General features: G+C 41.5%; 1 protein-coding gene and 1 long non-coding RNA gene across 4 annotated transcripts in view; both read right to left on the reverse strand.

Annotated features, from left to right (window-relative positions):
• Window positions 1–9,473, reverse strand: part of cdk18 (cyclin dependent kinase 18) — a 50,863-nt gene extending 41,390 nt beyond the window's left edge. The window contains exon 1 of the mRNA XM_044174852.1: window positions 9,153–9,473. The gene's annotated coding sequence lies outside the window, so the exon portion shown is untranslated. The remainder of the gene's footprint in view (window positions 1–9,152) is intronic.
• Window positions 9,474–15,955: 6,482 nt separating this feature from the next.
• Window positions 15,956–22,900, reverse strand: LOC122865931. Of its 3 annotated transcripts, XR_006375577.1 has the most exons (5): window positions 21,005–22,900; window positions 20,452–20,800; window positions 20,227–20,296; window positions 19,506–19,691; window positions 15,956–17,769 (listed from the first exon to the last, which is right to left on the reverse strand). It is a non-coding gene; the product is annotated as an uncharacterized LOC122865931 (long non-coding RNA). The 3 variants fall into 3 exon arrangements; XR_006375575.1 differs by having other exon boundaries at window positions 19,506–20,296; XR_006375570.1 differs by having other exon boundaries at window positions 19,506–20,800.
• Between the last annotated feature and the right edge of the window lie 377 nt (window positions 22,901–23,277).

Consider the following 23,277-nt stretch of genomic DNA (forward strand, 5'->3'; position numbering starts at 1 on the left):
CATGAATTCCAAACAAAGCTTGAAGAGAGACTCTCCTCTCAACCTAAACAACATTTTCTGACTAAATATGAAGTTGGGGTAGCCTAAAGCCAGTTTTGAGATCCTCCCCTTTACTCCCTACAGGCTGCAGTGAACATCAGTTTCACCCTGAACACCATTCTTAAAAGGGCATGTTACAGAGACTTGGCTTAAGCCCTGTCAGCGAGAAATGTGATTGGTTTAAGAGATAGAAGCAACCCAGAGGGTTTTCTCCCCCTTGTCCCACAGTGATAATCAATTCTGCCAGACATCTCTCTGCGCAGTGTTGTGGAGAAACAAGTTAAGCCTAGACAGACAGTAACCAACCTTGAGCTTATGCTGGAGCCCATGTCCCTGTAATCATTTATGAAAAGTCCAGCATACTCTTGCTTGACATCTTTATGACATGTTACACAAAGCGTGTAGTCACAAATATGATGTCTCGTTCTCCTGTTCTTCCCTTTGTGTCCGGGCTGAAGCTGTAATAAAGACGACCTTTTATGCCCTCCCATCCCGTCTTTTCTTGGAGTCGGGCCTCACTAGACAACAATCACTCCCTTATTTGCTCTGTTATATGGTTATACGTCACACTCCCTATGTCTCTGCCTGACAAAATGATCTTTTTCTTCACTTGCTTATCTCTCAATGTCCTTGGCTCCTCATCCAACTCACTTTTCCTCAGAATTTTGCTCAGAATACTTTAAGGAAAGTGCTAATGATGAAGCTGTCGCTATCAGCAAAATTGACAACAGTGTTGACAGCAACAATATAATATCCCTCTGTCTTTCTCTCTGTATCTGTCTACATGTCACCCCCTGCTCCCATGGGAACAGTAGGCCTACTGTGTCCAGTGTCTGTTAGTGAATAACAACAGTACTGGGGGGTCAACATCAGACTGGCCTATTGTATCACAGGCCACCATGGTTTGTGCAACAGGCCACACATGTTGTGGCGGTTGTTTTGTTTGGAGATTCACAGGTATTTATACATATATTTTGCAATACATTGTTCCATGTACTTGATGCATAAGAAGGAATTCTAATCATCCATCTATGGATCTGCTTCCTGCTACTAAATCTGGATGGTGGCAGCACACTAAGTTTACATTCAGACCGAAAACAGCTCTGCATCAAACAATGCAAGGGACTGTGTTGTTGGTGGTGTGTTTCTTCAGGTGAGATAATGAAAATCAGTTTGAGTAATAGATCTATGAGTTTAAAGCCTTATTAGATGCCAACACACTGCATATAATATGATGAAGAATTTCACTTCTCTGCAAGGTTATCGCAACAGCAATTATTTTATCTTCTGTTGCAATGATCTTGAAGTGAACATTAGAAATGTGGTTTTCAGAGTAATCTACCAACAACAGTGCAGTGCTGGATGATGTCTCACGGCATTCCAGCAAAACTTGAGCCAGGTTCGAAACTGCAAACCTTGGCTGTGCCAAGATTCTGTCAATGAAAACTGGAAACAGAATTGGTGACAAGGCACAACCCTGGTGGAGCCCAGCACCCACTCAGAATGTGCTTGACTTCCTGCTGATACAAACACAGATCACAATGATCAGATCACTTCCAAGAGTTTTGTGATGGGGTGCTGGGGACTCCCACAAGACCCCTCACAAGATGTTCTGGAAACATGGTCATGAACCTGCATGTCCACAAAGCACATGTAGACTGGCATTCTAAGGTCTAAAACCCAACACAAATTTTACAGTCACAAAACTACAGGGACAGGGACAAAATCCAAATGGTGTCTGTTTGGCAAAGTAGAAGTAGAGGTGGGTAAGACAGAAATACAAGTACAGTTAGCATTAGAAGCACTCATGATACTTTCTCTTCTCTCTCTACAGGCTTTCAATTCATGAACCCAACCTACCAAAACACGCACATGCACACTAATTGCTGATGTCATGGTGACATCAGAGGCGAGTTAGGGTGCAGAAGGTGAGACATGTCACCACGTGATGCGAAGCACAACTGCAATTAAAAATTTCTCTGCTAATGCTGCCCTTACCCCCCCAAAACAGCTAATTGTGCTGAGGATGAGGAAAGAGAGAGAGGGAAAAGGTTCAGGGGCAAACGCAGAGAGTAGAAAAGGATTGAGAAAGAGGAAGAGTCAGGAGATATAAAGAGAAACAGAGGAGGAGAGAGTAGCAACACGTACAGTTATCATCGTCAGACAAGCTCAGTCTAATGGACGTCTGTTTGTTGTGACTGAAAGCATGAAATTACTCGAATGAGGCTAAAAGGGCACACTGCAAAATTAGATTGGGGAACTTCCTGCTGACAGGAAGAAATATTAAGAAATATTAAGTTCAGCCACAGCTTTCTGAACTGCAACTTACAAAAACCTGTAAGTGTTCACATCAAGTGTAGTTTTCACTTTCCCCCTCGTAAACACTGAATGCTAGAAGCGTCCATGATTGTGGACTTAGCAGTCAGACCATGTGTGTACTCTTGATGTTATCACTACCTGCTAACCCACTGCTCCCCTGATATGTATTGCAGCAGCCACGTTAGTGCTTTAGTAGCGTGCATGTACTGTCTCCCATGCTGTGGATGACAGGTGGGGAAGTTAACCAGGTGTACATTTGCCGAAGCAAAAGGGTTAGTTCTCACCCTTACAGCCTCTTCTCTTGTAAAAGTGAAAATTACTGATTGAAAACACAATAACGAATAAATCTTACCTTTTTGTGGCTTGTCCAAGTCTGTTTTTGAGTGCGCTGTCTTCTTTGCCTCATTTGAAAACAAACTTCGGCAAGCAACACAGACGTGAAATTTATACTTTATTAGAAGTATTTTCAAACAATATTTTTCAGTTTTACAAGAGAAAAGACTTCATGGATGAAGACTAACTGGTTGTACGTCTGGTTAACCCACCTCTGCTACAGAGCTATGGGAACCATCGGGACCGTCTCCTATGCTTCAGTTATTGCCTTCGACTGGTTGGAGTTTGGGCTTTTGAAGTAGTGTTACCAGCTACCGTTAGCATTACTTACCTTGGGCTGATTGTTCCTGCCAGAAACGTTACTGTTAGCGAGTACCATGGCTTCTTAAATTAGTAGCAAGGTTTGTAGTTATTCTGCAGACTGTAAAGGCAATGTACATAGTAGAGTGGGCCATTTCTTTCAGTAGCTGGGGGGCTTGAATTAGGCATGTGATTGGGGAAAGTATCTAGCGAGCATAAGAGGCACTTTTGACAAATTTCACGCAGAATAAGGTTTGGATCTTTGATTATGTGTATTGATGTTGATTGATGTTGATGATGGGTTCTTCTTTACACTCTTAATGTGTTGCAAACGTGTACAGGACACCTGGACAAGGTTTACTACATGAAGCTGAGCCCTGCATGGTTGGCAGAACATTTCTTTGTGTCTTGGAGATGACCATGGACTTTCACCAGTGAGGTACTGTGCACTATTACTGGCTTGTCTGGCTGCTGACACATTGTCTTCATTAGTGATCATTAGGTCTTGCTTACATGGTTATTTACTTAAAAAAATGTATGGTCAGAATTACTTATTAATTATTTGACTAAGCAGACAAAACCAACCATGCCCATTTATTTAGTCACACAACACTTAATAGTGTAGATAAAAATCTTTTTCAGTTTAATGTCAGAAACGTGCTTCTGTGTTTTAGACCTTTACATCTGTCAGATTGCTAAACGTCACATTATGTGTGTGTGATTATGGTGACGTGTTGGCTGTTGGGACTTTTCCCTCGGGTTTTGGCTTTTGGTCCTTCTGACAGGAGCAGCTCTGTGACTCACACCTTACCTCACACCACTCACACAACACATTATATATTTCCCAAGGTGGCTTCTGCCTGTGTCTGTGTGCGAGCCAACCTCTAATAAGCCATTACAGCTGCAGCACTAGACTAGCAACTTGGGAGAAAGAGGCCTGCAATTATATAAAGCGCCCAAACACACTGCTGAGCACGACACACTGGCCACCCTCCTGTCCAGAGAAACAAATCATGGATTTCAGGGTGCCAATCATCAAACAGCTTGCTCCGCCAGAGAATGCCTGTCACAACATGTATGTTTGTTCCCTGAAAACAACAAAAATAATAAGAATTTATTTATGACACAACTTAAATAAAGCATTGGCAGCCTCAGATAGGGTGGATAACTTTAAATAAGCTGGATAGCTCGGCTGTGAGTGCCCGCCCGCCCGCCCACCTGTTAAGAGCTTTTAAAGTGCATTGGGCCCAATGCCCAGCAACACTTTAGGTCCTTTTTAGTAATTTAATGCGACCCTGGCAGCAGCATCCGACAGCATGTTCTGGTGCTGAAGCTGGCAGTATATTAAATGTACCAATGGTGATACCTTATGATACTCTGAAAACTGTGGCAGCTATTAAATGGACCTTGAGCTAAGATCATTTTGCTGCCGCAGGGCATCCTGTGAGACTGAGGAGTGTGTGCCGGTGTTCTGCAATGGGCGAGTTGTGTGCACATTTACTGGCCGTGGTTACGGCTTTATCAGTGTGTACTGTACTAGCTCTTGCTTTGCTGTGGGTTTATTCCAGTTTATTCAACTGTGCAATGTCCCATTGAGAGGTACTGTCCAATGACAAGAGAGCAATAATGTGATGATATACAGTAGCTAGTGTGCATTTTTTGCAGTTAAACAGTAAGAATGGAAAGTAACAGAACACAATGGGAACATAATGTTCCTTGGTGGTACAACTGGCAATTTTTAGTTGGCATTTCAAAATGGCTACAATAAAAGGAAAACTACTCAGTAATTCTGTAACATCAGTAACCTGCAAATAGCACACTCATGTTTGTCCACACAACCAGTCTATTATCTCTTCACTCAAAAACACTACAGCAGTGACTGAGCCGATATATCTAATGTTAGTGATCTTTGTGTTGTTTGGGAACCAGGCTCCACCATTAGCATACAATTTGTAGTATAATTTAGACAAACACTAAGCACCCGTGGAGTCAGGTTATGCAGAAGATGGATCTGTTTTTACAGAGGATGCCAGCTTGTGGAAGCATTGAACCTTTCAGTGTTTCATCACAGTAGCCAGTAGGCTCGGTGCTGTGTCAAATGCAAACTGCCCTCCATTTGGTATGTTTGACCAAATGTTTGCATGTGTTTGTTCATCTGTGAGTGGAGTTTAGTTCTGGTGCCAGGGCTATTGTTGAATATGGTGGGGTCTTATCTTCACATTATCATGGCTGAGTGGACCTGGAGGCTGTGTGATGAATCAGGGACTCAATAATAAACTGCTTATGTAAACATTACCATTGTGTCTCAGCTGTAGCATGCTGAGGCCAACGATTGCTACTTTGGACACAAAATTACAGAAACAACCATTCTCAGAGGCAAAAGGCTAACTGTTAAAAAAATGTAACTGTACTATTATGATGTGAGGCAGGTGTACATGGGCTCTGGCTCTGTCACACAGCTGGCAAAGACCGACAGAATACTAAAAAGGACAGCAAGAATGAAATGTTTAGTAACATGATGTCTATTTTTGGCATATTACAATAGTTTTGTATTAATCCTAAAGTCAGATGGAGCTTCACTGTTGTATTTATCTTCAAACACTAGTTTGAAAATATAGCTGCAAGCGGCAATGATTGAGATCCAAGCAGAAAAATGGCAAAAATGGACATTTTCAGAGCAGAAGACCAGATGCAGATGACTTGAGAGATTAAAATGATGAAAGAATTTTAACTGTAGGCCAAGTCATTTTCGAGATAATTGCAAAAACGTAAACTTGGTTATTATCAGTGTCACCTTCAGGTCAATGAGTATCTTTGACTTACTGAATGTGCAACTGTGGAGATGTGGCTGCCACACACCTTCTCACAACTTGAGGCAATGACATCACGTGACAGACAGGAGATCTTTTGTCTGTTTAATCTTAAAACACTTACAACAGTCAAAATGTTGGTGAAACATCATTCTGCTGTTTTAGGATGTTTTATGAAATATTTTGGAGACGTTTGATGAAAAACTGACCAATAAAGAAAATGGTGTACATACTGTACAAATTACAGCAAGATAATGAAAATCACTACAGACTCACCGTTTGACCGATCTGAACACGATTTGAATCACTTGATGACTGCATCTAGAGAATGTCTGGGTCCATTTTGGTAGCATTTGAATGGAGACTTGTGGAGATATAAATGTTAAGTGATTTTGCATATTTTGAAAAATATAGAGTGATGGACTTCTGAATTGACCATAGGTTGCAGTGAGGCAAACTTTTGTCACATTTCAGTGGATGTACTGAAACAATGTCAGCTCTGTAGAAGGTATGGGTGATTTATTTAGATTTTTTGAAGTTTGGAATGTGAATTGTCTAAAAATGTCTAGAAATATAAACTTGTTGTAATAAGTCATTGATATCTCAATGCGTTCACGAGTTATTGCAAATTTTTAAAAATGAGCTATTTTGATAAAAATGAATTGGCTTGAAAAATCTAAATGAAATGACACAATGAAATTTCCTTGATAACTTTAGATCAGCCAAGTCCATAGATAATCCTGCCAAAGTTTCGGGGCGATTGCACCAGTAGTTTCTGACTAGTTTGCAAAAATAGGATTTTGAGAAAATTGAGAAAAAGTCGCAAAATTTGAGATTTTTAGAGCAGAAGATTGGCACCAGATTTTGCACAGAGCCTCGGTGGGGGACGCTTCCATAGATTCTATGTGCACAGTGTCATGCAGATCAGACTCACGGCCTAGGAGGAGTTCGAAAAAGTATGTTTGCATATTTCATGATTTTGCAATAAAAGCACCACAAAGTGGCCAATTGTCACCAAATTTTAGACAGAGCCTCAGAGGGGCATATGAAACTAATGAGCCAAGTTTCGTGTTAATCGGACAGACCTATGTGGAGCTATAAATATTTATTAATGTTTTCATATTTTGAAAAATATAGAGTGATGGACTTATTAATTGACCATAGGTTGCAGTGAGGCAAACTGTAGTCACACATCAGAGGATGTGCTGAAGACTTTTCAGCTCTGTAGGACATATGGGTGATTTTGTTTGTGATTTGTTGAAGTGTGGAATGCGAAACATTTAGAAATGTACCTTTGTTGCAATAAGCCACGCCCACTTAATCAATCATTACCAAATTTTAGTCATCAACTGAGTCATGACCCTAGATCGTGCACACCGAATTTCGTATGAATCCCTGCAGCAAATTACGAGATGTAAACCTTTCGCATTTGTAGCGCCACCTAGTGGAAGTCAAATTTTGCACAGAGCCTCAGATGGGTGTGGGAAAGTACTGGCCCAAGTTTCATGATGATCGGACAAACCTATGTGGCGATATGACATCACTTCCTGTGTCTGAGGTGCACGGGTCTATACCACCACCTGGGAATTTCCCTTGCATTACTCGGTGTAGGCTGCAGTACCACTTTTACCAACGGAAAAATAAAAAGAATAACAAAAATAAAAAACGAAATCTGAGTGATTCCAATAGGGTGCCCAGCACTGCTGGTAGCCCCCCTCGGGCTTGGACCCCTAATAATAACGAGAACAAAAACAATAGGGCTCCAGCAGCTTCTCTTCTTGGATCCCTAATCAGCCCAGCACTCCTGCCAGTCACAGTCACTCCTTTATTTTTGAAACTACAAAATCTACAAAATTTGGGTTAGTTGTGTTTGGGTTAGGAAAGCTAAAACTTGACACACATGCCATGCCTAGTTACGGTTGCTATGCCGTGATTGAAGAATTGCTGTTAGGAAGAAGGGTTTATCAAGTGATCAGTTTAAGAATCTGCCAATGTAATTACCAAATGTCATAGCTGCAACAAAGTGACAATTCAAATAAACCTGCATGCTGTAACATGAAAAAGAAAACTATCTCTTATAAGGCTTTTGAAGACTGTAAAATGTAATTATAATAATGACTTAACACATTCATTTAGACTTCTTGGTGTGTTCAGCATGCAACACTTTCAACAGTGTGTGTGTAACATGTTACACCCAGTTATTTTTGTGATAGCACTACAGCAAAGCTGCAGTCTAAACTCTGCATGATTCAACAACTCATGCCAACGATATGGAAAAGGGAACCAGTTTTGTGTATGTACATTGCACACACACAAACACACAATTACACCCGCAGGCCCTTATGCTGTAGGTAAACAGTGCTATGTGTACAGTGGTTATGGATAGACTTGTGTACATCTGAGTGGCCCTTCCTACATTACTGCTGTTCCAGTGTCAATTTACACGTGAGTACTAATGCATGAGGCTCATCAGAGAGGAGAGAGGTGGATGAGTGAGTGGGTTGGTGGGCGGGTGGGTGCGGGGTTTCAGATGTCTTAAGATGATGTTATTGCAGTGATGGACACAAAATGGAAGCAACAGTTATAGCCATTTAATAATAATAATAATAATAATAATACTTATAATAGCTTGCATTTTTTTTGCACCTTTCAGGGGACCCAAGGAAGCTTCACACATATGGAGGCAGACAAAACAAATAACACAAGAACTGACAATAATAATAGCAATGTTGGAGTAACAGAATTACCTAAGTCCATAGGCCTTGGTGAACAGGTAGGTTCAAACTTTTCAAATCAAGACAAAAAAAGAGGCTACTCAGGCATTCTCATCTATCCTCATACTGTATCACACTGTTGTTCTTACTGTACATTGTGTACTGTTATTGTTAAAAGGTGTTAACTACAGCATGACCTTATATTTGTGATTGTCATTAGGCACAGAACTGTCAAGGGGCCAATAGTTTTTGTATGGAACAATATGTGCATTCTCCCATTGAAAGACCATAATGTAATACAATTTACATCAGTGTGATTTTGTGCACTGTCTTGTAACCTCTGAATTTCATTACATACAGAGCACCATGAAAGTTCAAACACAATATAGAGTTGCAGACCAAAAGATAGTAAAGTAACCACTAATGTGGCCAATTAGTGGAGTGCAGGAAGACCTCCTGTCCAGTGAGCTAACGAGGAATCCTGATTAAAAATAATGAACAAATTTCATCCTCAAAGCAGAAGATCAGCCTCATGTCAGCGACACGTACCTGCCTTTGCCTCCCCTGACCTCTGACCCTTGTTGTAAGGTTGATTTGTCTTAATGTGAGTGGATTTGGCTGCAGCAGAGCTACTTACAGAAGAGCACAAGTCATCCACACACACAGGAGGGTTGGCGGGGGGAGCAGACTCCTGCCTCTCCGCTCAGGTTTCCCTCGCCTTCCCAGGTGTCACTCACGCAGAGGTAAATCCACAAGATGCAGGCAACTCTATCACAGTGATGGACAGACAGCTCAGCAGGAAGACAGGGAAAATGGGCCGACCTGTCCACAAGTCCCTCTGACCGCTCACCCTTCCACCCTCCCACTGTCCTCCACACAGAGCACTGCGAGCCGCCTGACTGGCCAGATAACAGGAAAGACTAAATGATACAGTGGAGACAGCTCAGGAGAAGAGAAACTGCTGCTCACAAGGCTTTTATAATCAGCCTGTGGCTCCTCCCCCACCAGTCTCTGACTTTGGCCCTCCTTCGTTGGTATGGCAACGGCCAATCACCACTCAGCATAGCACAAGCCTCCTCCTCTGTGTCCTCCTCCTCTTCAGCCGGCCTCTGGTGTTGACAGGATTGTCACACACCAGTGAGAGCCATGAAAGCGTGTGTGTATGTTTGCGTATGTAAAAGAATGTATATGAAAATGTTTATGAGTGTGTGTGTGCATTTGTGAATTTAAGCATGTGTTGATGTCTGCAAGTGTGTGCATATGTTTGTATGTATGCATATACCGCGTGTGTGCATGAATGTGTGTAGACGTGTAACTGAGGGATGCATGTACATATCTGTGTGTGTGGTTGTGCTTGCATGTGTGTGTGTGACTAAGTGTATGTACAGTAGTAGTGTGAGTGTGTGTGTATGTCTGTGTTTCCTTTATGAGCAGTACAGCATTTCTCCATCAGCTATATATTTACACCTGAAGCGATGTGAGTTTTCCTGTTGGTCATTCCATTAGCACGAATGAAGTGCAACAGTGTGGCAGTTAAAAAGCAAATAGAGCTGCTGCTGATAGCATGAAATACATATAGATAAGTTGAAGTAGCAGTGTTATACATACAGCTAATTCATGTCCCGTTGACATTTACGTTGAAGGTGTTTTATCACTTATATTTTGAAGCACGAGTATAACATACTGTACTTGTCTTTGTAACTCACACTTCTGGTGCAGAACACTTGCCAGGTTGAGACCAGACACTGTGTGATCTCCACCTCTGCTGACGGCGCTGTCAGCAGCACAGCAACTGAAGACAGGAAGCTGAGCACTGAACTGGGAATACAAGTCCTACTTTTTGTCTTCTTTTATAGTGTGGTAATTTGTTTTGTTGCTGTGAGATGACAGCAAAGGCTTTAAAACATGAGAATTGACAGGTAATGTATGAATAATTACCATAAACAAAGGAATTGCAGAGATGTCAGTTATGCTAGGTTTACTTCAGTAAATCAGGATTATTTTCATTTCAGTTTGATAAGGCAGGTGTTATTTGGTTTTATTCCGTCATAAAACAACATACTTGAAAAAGGTATGATACCACTTTCTAATAAGGCCCCCTTTATAGAGAGTTTATAAGTTGTACCTAATGGCTTCATTAACGGTATTATAATTAATGACTTCTTTACTAATACTTTATAGATCAGTTATAAGTTCTAGCTCTTGTAAGAACTGTAGTTAATAGTTCACTCATAGTTCATCAGTTAGACATATCCAATGGACTGTTTGACTGTTTCATTTAATATTTATTAACATTTACAACTGCCCTATTGATGAATCACTGTAAAAACCTTTTACCAGTGATGAATATACATCGATAACTTAACTTAACTCAAAAGAAAGCAAGAAACCCATGACCCTTTATAAATAACTGTAAGATGTGTAACTGCAGAATTTATGATGTATTACCCTTAATTAATAGCTTATTAACGTTTATCACTGCATACTTAATGGCCTATTAAAAGTGAGGAACTTCTGAGCATTTATTAACAACTCGACTATTAATTACTCACCAGCAAGAAAGATTTTTCACAACCTGGTAACCCAAGCTTGGCCTACCAGGAACTTCACTACAACACTGTCTTATAGCAAACCAGCTGTTTTCGCCTGTTTAGTCGCAATGCTTGTCCCAACCACAAAGGAGGCCTCCTTCACCTTTTCACTGCCATCCGTCCTACAAGCGGTGCAGTACATGATTTTTTTGGCTGGATCATGTACCAGCCATTCTCGACCTAACCTCCACTTTTCGTTGAACAGTCTTTTCTTTTTCTTTGTTTCCTCTTCCTTTTCGGTTTCATCATCAGGTTTTCTCATGTGTGTTGTCTGCTCTCGGGTTTTGTTACACCTGTTACGTGCCGACACATTGTAGCCTTTGCTTCTCCACAGGGGCTTTTTGTTCAGGTTGTTAGTCACTAGTGTGCAAGGCAATAGGCCTAACATGAATGGACCAATAGAATGAGCAGTGTGTGCAGGTAGTGCTCATGGGAGGTGTAGGGTCATAGTGTCAATATTGATACTATGATATTGACACTATGACCCTGATATTTTTGTTTTTTAGACCCAAGTGAAACTGGCAGTTTTTCCACACACACAAAAACAAACAGGGTTACAGTACACATGTCCACTGTGTTGAAATGGAACTGACTTAAGGTTATGATCTGGCCTGGAGGAGACATTATTTATCACCCAGAGGTGTGCGTAGCAATATAGCTCCAATTTCTCAGACACCAGTAATCTGTGACTGGATGGGATTAGGCATTTCACCACATCATCTTGAACGCTGAATGGCCAAAGGAGGCTGCAACTATTACAGGTCAAACATGACTGGGATGTCTGCATCAGTTGTGGGGATTTGAATGCTTAATTTTGTAGAGATTAAACTGGGGTCTAGCATAAGCATATATTCTGTATACTTTCTAGAGTTGCACATTTTATTGTGTCCCAAAAGTGATTAAACAGGATACCTGGTAGGCCAGTCTTTCAAAACATCTTTCTATGATGTCACCATGACACACAAAGCACAAAGGGTGAGAGGTAAGGTGGTTGGTGGAAGGAGCGTAAATAGGACCCCCCTAGGTGCCCTACCAGGTTAATCTGGCCATTGTTTAAACTGATTTATTACAAACCATTCAAGAGTTGTAAACAAGAAGTCACACGGACTGACATGTTATCCATTTATTGGGCCATGTTGGTGACCTGCCATACTGCATTAAGGTCTTTTCAGACAGTAAGCGACACTCTGCCTGCGTACTCGCTTGGATGCGCTCCTCGCGAGAATATACAGGCAGACAAGCTCAGACAAACACCAGGCGCTCTATGGTAACCAGGGAAACGGCATATGTGCACTACTGCATGCATGCTGGTACAACTGTTTTTTCTTTATAGCCTAGCTTAAGTTAAAACTATACAAAAAGTTACTTGATACATCCAGTCTTGCGCTGATTTGCTGCCATGCGAAAGCCCTCCTGTTTAGGAGGCCTATATATTTCAGGGAACTCACAAACGGCAAGGATCCGTCCCTCGTCCATTGATTTGCACGGCGCACTGTGCGTCGCGTAGAAAAAAGTTCAGGACAATACAACTCTGGCAGCGGGCGGGCGTATGCGTGCGTGAGACGAGCACAACCGCAACAGTCTCACGGGATTGCGCCCGCTTGATGCTACGCCGGGCAGTTCGCCCACACCTCCCTACCTGCCCACTCACCTCTCATTGAAAATTAATTACCAGGTGCGTCAATTGCTCCCCATGTGAAAAGACCTTTATCCTGCACACACCCCCAAGGGAAACATCTAAACACAGTTTTTAATCTGATGACAAGACATGCCACACATCACTGTACATGAAGACTTATTTATCTTCTCTGGTGGCGATTATGATCTCACAAAACTAACAAAAACTGTTAGATAAGAGGACTAATTGAAGAATCAAGAAGACTCCATCTGTCCTAACTCACAATAAACTCTGATATCTTGATGACACAGTCTTAAGTCTGCTCTGTGCTGCATTGACAAACTGCTCCAGAGTTTGCCTCAGTTGACCTTTTCAAGTGGTCCTGGTGGAGGGATACTGCCAGTTGGGAAGTTTTGCATTGGATATGACTATGATATCATATCATTAGAGTGTAAAATGACACTGTACATAATATAGCTGCAACAAGTATCAAAAATACTGCAATATTATGCACAGGAAAATTAAAAATTACAAATAACATAACTTTTGTTTCAGCTTATCTGAACTCTCATGCATGTACAGGAACACATGAGTAAGTGTGCACGAACACACACACACACACACACACACACACACACACACACACACACACACACACACACACACATACACACATACCACTTGATGCACAACAATGGACAGGGTACAGCCAGCAGCCTAGAACATTCTTCAGTGTGATTACATTGCCCTTGTCCTTCAGTACAGGGCAAGTCTCTCTCTCTCTCTCTCTCTCTCTCTCTCTCTCTCTCTCTTTCATGCACACACACACACACACACACACACACACACAGAGGGACGTAGTGTACAAGCACACGGCATTACAGAAATTAAAATCTATCCTGGGGAGCTGCTGGCACCAAGGAGACTGCTTCATATTTGGTGAGCAAACATGGAGCTCTCTCTCTCTCTCTCTCTCTCGTCTAATTCCTTTTCCTTCCGTCCAGCGTTGGTTGAACCCTCACAGTTGCAGACATGGAGGTAATATACATCATATCATCTATGCTGTTTTACCAACGAAAACAGCACAAACAAAATCTTCAAAATGCAATACAATGACTGTACAATGAATCAGATAAGCTTTATTGATAAACTGACTTTCAGTGTCACATGGAAACTGAAAACATTGGAAATAATGTCCACAAAATGTTCTTCTCTGCATCAGATCCAACTAACTAACCGTTTATTGCAAAATGAGACAAATGACCCAAGGACATTTTTACAGAGGTATAGCAGGTAACTACCATCCTAATACTGGAGAATGTATTGTGTAATGAACATGTGGCAATGATCCAATTTACTGTGAGATGAAAAAAATCTGATAAAGTCTCAGTGCTGTTCACAGAGAAATGATGTGGGTGCAGAAGCAAAACTTTAGCGACGGGAAAAATAAAAAATGTGAAATATATGGTGAGAAATAAAACTATTAGCGACAAATGTGCTTTTAATGATTTCACATGTATATTTTCAACTTGGATATAATTTGTCACAATTTATTTTGTATGTGGATTTCAGAGACTCTTCTAACTTTGGCAGGTCCGGAAATGCATGTTGCTGGTGAAAAACGTGTATGTCGGCAGCATCGACCAGTACGCCTGCGCAAAACCAAGTACATCCGTCAGGTGGTGCTATTTAAAGGTAAGACAATTTAAATGAGCGCATTTTAACGGTGCTTATTTAGTAATTAAGCGAAAACAATACAGAGAAACAGTTTTAAGGTGACGTGACATGATTGTTCACATGAGATAACCGTTTTGCTAGATATTACATGCTCTACGTTGCTAGCTTGAAGTTACTGCAAAAACGTTAGTTTGTACCGTAGCTAAGCGGTTAGCATTACTAATTAGCATGTTTTTACATGTTATTACAAAAATATTAGCTTTTGTCGTGGCTAATTGGTAAACTAAGTAATCACTAACGTTATTTAAGTAATAACGAGTAGTAACGATTAATTGCACCCTGGGTTTCCCCTTAAATCTTCCCATTAGCTTCAAAGTTAGCCTGTAAAAATGACCAGACAATGTTTCAGCATATATTCTCTATCTGCTTGTTCAGACGCTTCAATGAAGCTATAAACTCATACTGAGTGAAATATTCAAACCCAAGACGCCTTGTTTATGGCTGCACTGATGTCTTGAGCTAATGTTATACACGTTTCCATGTAATTCAGCCCGATATGTTCGGTGTCTTTGGAAGATCTGTGGGTTTGATCCCTCATGAGGAGCCGTTTAATCGGGCTGCTCCTCTACCAGCACACCTGTCACCTGTGAGTGTAAGACAGACGCTAACAGTTACATTTATATTACTGCAAAAGATGAACACTGCCAAATTATAGGACACACCTTCGCTTGTTTACCTGTATGGTGATATCAGGGCTGTGGTGGCTCTGTTGTATGTTTGCAATGATGTGGGCTAACATGAACATTCATTGCTGTCCTCAACCTTGAACTTGAAAAATAAAACCCAAAGGCACAGGCCTGCCTGCCTGCCTGCCTGCCTGCGTAATATCTCTTCACCTGACTTGTCTTCTTCCTTTGCAGCTCCAGTTGTGTCCCTGTCAGTCCCAGGACTGTGTTTGTTTTATCACTTACCACACACTCAGTCTGTGCTGAACAATTCAAAATTAGGTTTGGGCCAAGCTGCAGAGAGAGAGCGGGCCCTTTCTCAAATATGTCTTGTGCAAGTTTCTCTTGCTATGTTTGCTATGTGTTATGTTTCAGGTTGACGATGGCTCAGAGAGGTAAGCTAATCTAGAAGCATTAGGCTAGTGTGTATGAGAAATATGGCATGATAAATCAACACTTACCCTCAGCGCTGTCTTTTTTTATTACTGATTCATTGCTTTTTTAAGGAGTGTTGGTTCACCGTTAATATCAAGAGCTGCGTCAGCTACTGGTTTGGAAACCTGCGTCATAGTGCAGCACTAAAGTAAACCTTAAATCTAATAATAAACATGTCAAATAAATTCATCATAGTGCTGTACTGATGGTACAAATTATGTAAATTCAGTTTAGTTGGTGTAATGCCATTTCATTATTTTGGTTTTCTCTCTTTCAGAACTGGACTGGAAACTACAGAAGGTCCTTTAAAGCTTCCTCTGAGGCCTCGGCCCTCAAAGCCGTAGCCTCGCACACGAGAGCTGTCGCCATACAACCTTTTTTTGAGACATTCTCAGAAACAAAGGTGAGAGACAATATTTAATAGATGCTATTAATTGTTATACTAAAAGGTCTGTTGTTGTTGTACATAGTGGCCCTGTTTACATTCGGGGTTCACAAGTGAAAGTGATTTTCAGGATAGTATTTGGCAAGTACTTCACACACCGAAGTTACATTCATCAGTGTAAGACTGCAGGCCCAGCGATATAAAGGGCAGGTGGTCCTCATTAGGGGAAGACGAGAAGCAGAAAGGCTACAAGAGGCAGCAGCACAAAATTAAAAAGCATCAGAAGCAGATGAAGTGGTGTCGTTGTAAATGTAAGAATGATTGACATTGATGTGATGTGAGCAGAACAGGAATATTTAAAATCTGGTTACACAAATGTTTTTACCTTCCCCTTAAACTCCACAGTGTCCTCTCAATTCAGTCTTTACAATTTACAATCTTTTGAAAAACACTAATATTTCATAAAAACTACAATTCCATAGAGCCGCGCCATGCAGCCTGATACAAATCAGCACCACAGTTGTAGTTCATCCGGTTAGGGTCTTAAAGATATATTTACTAAATAAATCAAATATCTACTACAGCCGAACATAAATGGGGTCGTAAAAAGATATATCTCCCAAATAAATCAAATATCTGGCGCAGCCGAACTGGTAATTACACTGCATCTAGATGATCTATGTTAAGAAAAAGTAAAGATGTTGGCTTATTTCAGATATTTGAGCCAAAACAGGAGTCGAACATCCCGTGGTTTACAGCTTCCGCATTACGTCAGCGACTGTCCGAAAGCAGCCAATGGGAAGAGGCCTGGATGAAGGAGCTTTTCATGCCAAAAACACCGATGTAACAAACTATGTCTGGCCAATTACGACTGTAAAATCATTGTATAATAATTCATTTATCAAGTAAAGCTCTCAGCTCTTTTATTAATTTCTGCCGTGACAATGACATGACGATAACTCATAGTGGGAGAGCTGTATTCTAGTCATACACCTGCATGTTCCTTTTCATTTTTAGAAACTGAAAGTGAGTAGCAGTAACCTTCATTTACACGTGGAAAACACAGAGAGCAAGCCCTCTTTTACAAATGTGTCCTTTTTACAAAAAACATGATGTACAGATAGAATAATATGATTAGTGTTAATTGTAATGTTATTCATTACACCAAAGCTGGCTGTACCCTGAGTACTGCAAGACTTTAGAAAGTCACTGAGACAACAACTTCTACAAAAACAGTGTGTTTGTCCAAAAAGAGCAAGTTTAAACCAAGTTTTTGGGTTTAGATTGACAGAACAGCTCACAGCTCATTTTGGTTAGCACTGAATTAAGGAGACATTTTGAATGATAAATAACAAAACATACAAGCTTGCTTAAAGTAATCATTAAAAATCAGGAAGCCACAAACCAGCCCCGGTCACGAGTGCTTACAGTCTCAGTTGCTATCATTGTCGTCATCCTCATCATCCTCATCATCCTTGTATATCAGTGTCTGTATGCTCGACATGGGGAGGGCCTGAGACAGGCGGGGTTGCCTGGGGTGATGTGACCATGCGTAGAGGGGCAGTCTGGTACATGTTGGGGAAACATCACAGTGGCGTGATGTAGCTTCCAGCTGTTTGAGACGCTGGATGGGAGCAGCCCTTGCACCCGGCTGCCGTGTGTCACTTTTGGCAGAGAACAAAGGCGTGCTGCAGATGGAGGCGCTCAGTTACACTTCTCATTTTCTGGTAAAGCATGAGCTTTGCTTCAGCTGCCCGAGTCTTCATATGTAAGGCATCGATCCCTCGCCTTTTCAGACTTCCCGAAACTTCATCTTCTTCAATCTGGAAGAGGACAAAAGAAAACAGTGCTATGTCATGTTACCAGGTGGTTAGCGAGTGATAACAGACAGATACTGCTTACTCTGTTTCCTCCTCCATATACGACTCACAGGCCCAGATCTATATATTACAGAAAGCACAGCACAAGAATCAGTAGTTCCAACCCTGAGAGCATCACTGTGGGACACCTGACCAAACTCTGCATCAGTTATAAGGGAGGCTTTGGTGGGAATTGATTGTTCATCACACCATATTAATTACTGCAGCATTATAGCAACTCTTCATTTATAACGACATCATTGTGACAGTTTCCTACACCAATATGCTACGTTACTGTCTGGCTCACAGCTAATCACGGGGTTGAGCTGTATCTTAGTGCAATTGTCCTGATCGTGACTGGTCCAAAGTGTACAGCGTGACAGTAGCACCCCCAGTGGTCAAACTGTATTGTGCACACCAGAATGTTGTTATTAAAGCAATCAGTATAGATGGTATAGATTTATAAATAAAGTTTATTCACCACATATTTGAAATATTGAGCACACTTACTCTTCATTTAGTGCCCCAATGAGGTGAATCCAGAAGAAAGACAAGATCCCTTTTCTGGTTTCTCTTACTGAATGTGTCATTTTGTGTATCACAATGACTTCCTCAGTTATGTGGTGTGTGGTGTCCCCCTACCCAAAGGGGAAGATGACAAAGTTAGATTAAACTGTCATTTAATTTGAGCATTAACATTTGAGACTTGTGTTCAAATATATTTCTTTAATGTGCTAAGTACCTCCTGAAAACTCACCTACTCACTCAGGCCTATGGTCTTTTACATTACCCCTTTTTGTGTAAAGCGTCCCTTGAAAGGTGCAATATAAATCTGAGTTGTTAATTCAAGACACTGCCAGTATAGAAAGGACAGAGCCTTCCAGCAGAGGCATACATACACCATAATACATCAGATCTGAAATCAGAAAAATGCACATTGGTCCCCAGCTGCAATACGTCTCCCTCTATGCCTGTAGATCTTTAAGATTTTCTTTGTATATGATTACAGGTGAGAGCGCGACTGCAGTCCCCCTCTACCAGAAATGATGCAGTCGAGATTCGCAGGAGTCTACAATACGGCTCACCCCCATTCAAAGCAAATGTTGCAGTGACTGTTGACATCATCGGTATTTATTTGTGATCTTGAAGCCACTGAATCAGAATCAGAAATCCTTTATTGATCCCTGAGGGGAAACTCTTACAGCGGCTCACTGTCACGTCAGTGCACACAGGAAGAGAAGCACTGAGCAAATCAAAATATAATATGCTAAAATACAGGTAACATAAATTAAGTACAAAGTGGATAAGTATAAAATTAAAATAAGTGTAAAGTACAAAGTGGATTTACAGGTTGATGATAAGTATGTACGGTATAATAATACAATGTAAAAATATAAGTAATAAGTAATTTTAAGATTATCATGAGATGGAGGATTTTGCACAGCAGTAATAGAAGTATGAATAAATATCAATAATAGGGAATTATAAACTGAAAAGAGTATATTGCACAGCAGTATTAACACAGAATAAGTCCTCTGTCTGCACAGAGCAGAACATTTCCAACTTTTGAAAGCCAGGAAGAGGGTTTGGACTGCAGGCATCCTCCTGTTAAAAAGTTGCCATACGAATGAGTTCATATGTGTACATTGTCCAGCAACCAGTGCACTGTATTTCATTCAAGCAGACACACAGTTACTCACAAAGGCCGGAGGGTGAACAGTGGAGGTTCCATTGCTGGTGAGCGTAATGTGGGGCAGGATACCATCGAGCACATCGTCATGTGCCTCCAGGTCGCTCTGGTACGCCTCGTCTGCTTCAGGATCTGGATCGGGCTGCCCAGGCTGAACCACCTCCTCCTCTGGACCAGGACCATTGTTGACAATGTCCTGAAGAGAGAAGGGTCCAGATTCACCGGTGCTCTAGCTGAACAGGTACTGGCTAAAAAAGGTACTCCAGTCCGAGCAGCTGCTGGAGTCTGAACAGCAGCTGTTCCGAAAAACAGCTGCTGACAGCGGCTGTTGAGGCGGCAAACATACACACATAAATACAAGAACACAATTAACGCCAACATCACTGTTGTCGTTGACAGCTGTCACCAGAACCCTCAGAAGATGCATCAAGAATGAAAGAAAAATGGGAGGCACCGTATCACATCCACAGATAGTCACAGTCCCAATTTGTTTTAAAATGAACCATTAAAAAAACCAGGACAGTTTTGGCCCGACAGCGGGCTCAGGCTGCTTGGTCTTGTCTGTGGGTCGGGAACCCCGGGACTGGGAATCCAGAGACTGACTGCTAGTCTGACTGCAGGACTCTTGGGACTTGAGCGAGTCTGAGAATTTACCAAATAAAGTAGTTTTTTTGTTATACATCAGTGAAAAACAAACGGTTTGGTGTCTATTAGCTCTGCATCTCACTTACCTTCCACAGCCCGACTTGCAGCTCTCAGTTCAGCGCCATCGCCCGGCCACGATGAAGCCTGCGTAACTATCTGGATTTTAGGAGGTAGCGGTTTTAAATTACCAAAAGCAAACAAACACATTTAGCCAAAGTGCTCAAAATATCAGTAATTTGAACAATTTCCATTTACTATGCTATTCTGCTCTTGCCGTTCCATAACAAATACATAATCAAATCAACACTCACTTGCTCCTTGTCATTAATATATTTCTTGAACCTCTTCATCTGCACACTTGTGATGTGGGTTCCTCACAGAACTGTGGGCCTTCTGTGTTGTCACCCTCTGCTCATCACTGAATTGCCCTGGCCTGTTCCTTTGGGTGTGGTACTGGCTGTAGAGCTCCCACACCTCCTGAAAGGTGTAAACCTCAAACCCTCTCTGACCGTAGACACACCTGTCGATGTTGGCCTCGAGGGGACTGCAGACTGTGGGAAGCTCTCTGCATGTTCTGTGAGGTAGTCTTTCACCCACTGGTTCACCATCTCTCCCTTTCTATGTGGGTTTGTCACCTCTGATCTGTGTTTGTCAAGTACGCTGGAATTATATACATCAACTCAGTACCGTCATCATTAATATTACTGCAGTTGTGATAAGGAGTAAAGTATCTTTGCAAAGACGAATAAGAAACACAGATAATAGCTATAGTTTTGTGCAAACAGACAGAGGTAATTTATTTTAAGCATCAAAATGGTATTTAAAATGCATAGCCTACAATGGTATTAAATGTAATATGCTTACTACTTCATGCAGCCCGCATCGTTTGCCACAAGCCAGTGGAATGGTGCATTCTCATACAGCTTTCCCAGGCACAGCTGACGCGACGGTGCGGGGATACCCTCTGCTCGAAGGAGCTTCTCTGCGTGGGCCAGGGCAGTGGCCGGGTTGAGCAGCTCCTGTGGGGGTTTGGGGAAGACCATCCTTTTCTCTCGACAGTAACGGGCCTCTTTGGTCGCCATCAGTACAGCCTGTCGACAATTTGCAGGGCATCTGGCTTGACGACGCGGATTACTGGGGTCGCCATCTTCAGTTGTAGATACTGAAATACACTAGTAACGCAGCAGCTGCAGCATCAGCAACAACAACAACATAATATAACAATCAGCGTTCATGTACAGGTCACTGATCCCCTTTTAGCACACAGCGAGGAAAAGGAGGAAGTGTCAGAGCAGGGTCACAATATTAGTACATTATATATTACACATATTGGGTGGACATAAACAAAAGTGCTTTGATACTAGCAAGGCTATCTTCCTAAGCTGAGTCTTTTGTTTACTTCAATTGCCCAAATTGTAAATGATTTGATAAAAATTAAATCCACTTTTTCTGGGGTGGCATTTCTTTCAACTTCGGAAGGGGCGCGTGACAAAAAAAGTTTGAGAAGCACTGTTGTAAATTATGACTTAAAGAGATTATATTTGATCTTCACGTGTTGTTCTTCATATTTGGATGTGTAAATCAAAATAATAACACCAACTTACCCCACAGCTCTTGGTACTGGAAGGAGACCACTTTGGCATCAGCTTCATGGGTGGAGCCTCTGAAGGTGATCAGTTCTAACAAATACTCAAAAAGTTTGGGATGTCAGCTGGTTGTGATAGGAGAGTCGCTCTGGAAATACACGCCAGCAAACTCTGGGAATTCATCTACTACGTTTTGAAAGTATTCTTTCTGAATGAAATGTAAAGATTGTGTGTGATCTACAGTAAGCTGTACTGAGAACACCACCTCCCCCTCACAAGAGTTACATCTTTTTCTTCTTCGAGTTTGTTAACCATTTTAACCATCTTAAATTTTAAATAATTATCACGACACGCTTTTTAAATAATATAGACCATCACATTTTTATTAGTCTCTTACAATATGATATTTACAGCTGCTCTCATTGCCGTCTAGTATCTGTTGCGCCCATACAGCAATATCCACGTTGTTTGTCTTTTAGCGTCATTTACAAAATACTGCAAGGAAGATATTGCCTTGAGTAATTATAAAAAATTCATATAAAAACACTTATGCTAAATGACACTACATGATAAAATTAAACATTAGGTCCAAACAATATTCCATTTACAATACCATTCTGTCGGCGCATAGAAAAATGTTCAACATTTTCAGGCAAGTACGCAACATAACTAAGACTCTCTTGTCTATGCCTATAGTGAACTGAGATCATTTGAGTTGTGCTCAGGTCTTTAATTCAGTATGTCAGTGCAACACAAGCGCAGGCGTTTGTTTTCAACTCCATCTTCTGAGTTTAATACACAACCTGTGTGATGATTGGTAGAACTTTGGAAATGTACTCTCAAATGATCCAATACAGAGTCGACTTGTCGTAAGGGGTGCTGTATAGAGGTATGTGGACCCAAAAGCAGATGACGAGGAAGCAGTCTCAGGGAAAAGTAGCCGGATGACTACCTTGTTTATTGTTGGGTGATATGCAGGCAAGAACAGGCAGAGGTGAGCAGACAGGTAATGAGCAGATAAGTACCGGCTAGCATAGGTGAAAGCAAGGGAATGAGTCCCAGGTGGAACACAGTTCACAAAGAAGCAGGAAAATCCAAAAAAGGTCCACAGGAGAACAAAGAATCCAACACAAACTCACAGAAACAATGCTCAGCAGGACCAACACCATGTGTACAACAATGATCCAACACTGAACAAAGAAAAGACCAAGACTAAATACCCTCGGGGAGGTGAGACAACGAGACACAGGTGCCAACAATCAAGGGAGGACCAACAATCAAAACTGGAGGGAAAACACAGACAGGAAGTAAAAACACAAGACACACGAGGGAAAGAGAATACTACAAAATAAACCAGGAAGTGACAACACCAAACTACCACACTACTCTATACTCTATACTCTATACTTGAACCAGTAATTCAGGGTTTAGTTAAGCTCTTTTCGGTCAGTACTGATATTATCTGTCACCCTCATGCAGGGGTTGAGCAGCAATTTCAAAGGTGGGTTGGTGGGTGGGGGGGTGTTCTAGGGGTGGGCAGTGGCCACTGCA

This window comes from Siniperca chuatsi, linkage group LG2 (assembly GCF_020085105.1).
Source record: "Siniperca chuatsi isolate FFG_IHB_CAS linkage group LG2, ASM2008510v1, whole genome shotgun sequence".
Classification (NCBI taxonomy): domain Eukaryota; kingdom Metazoa; phylum Chordata; class Actinopteri; order Centrarchiformes; family Sinipercidae; genus Siniperca; species Siniperca chuatsi.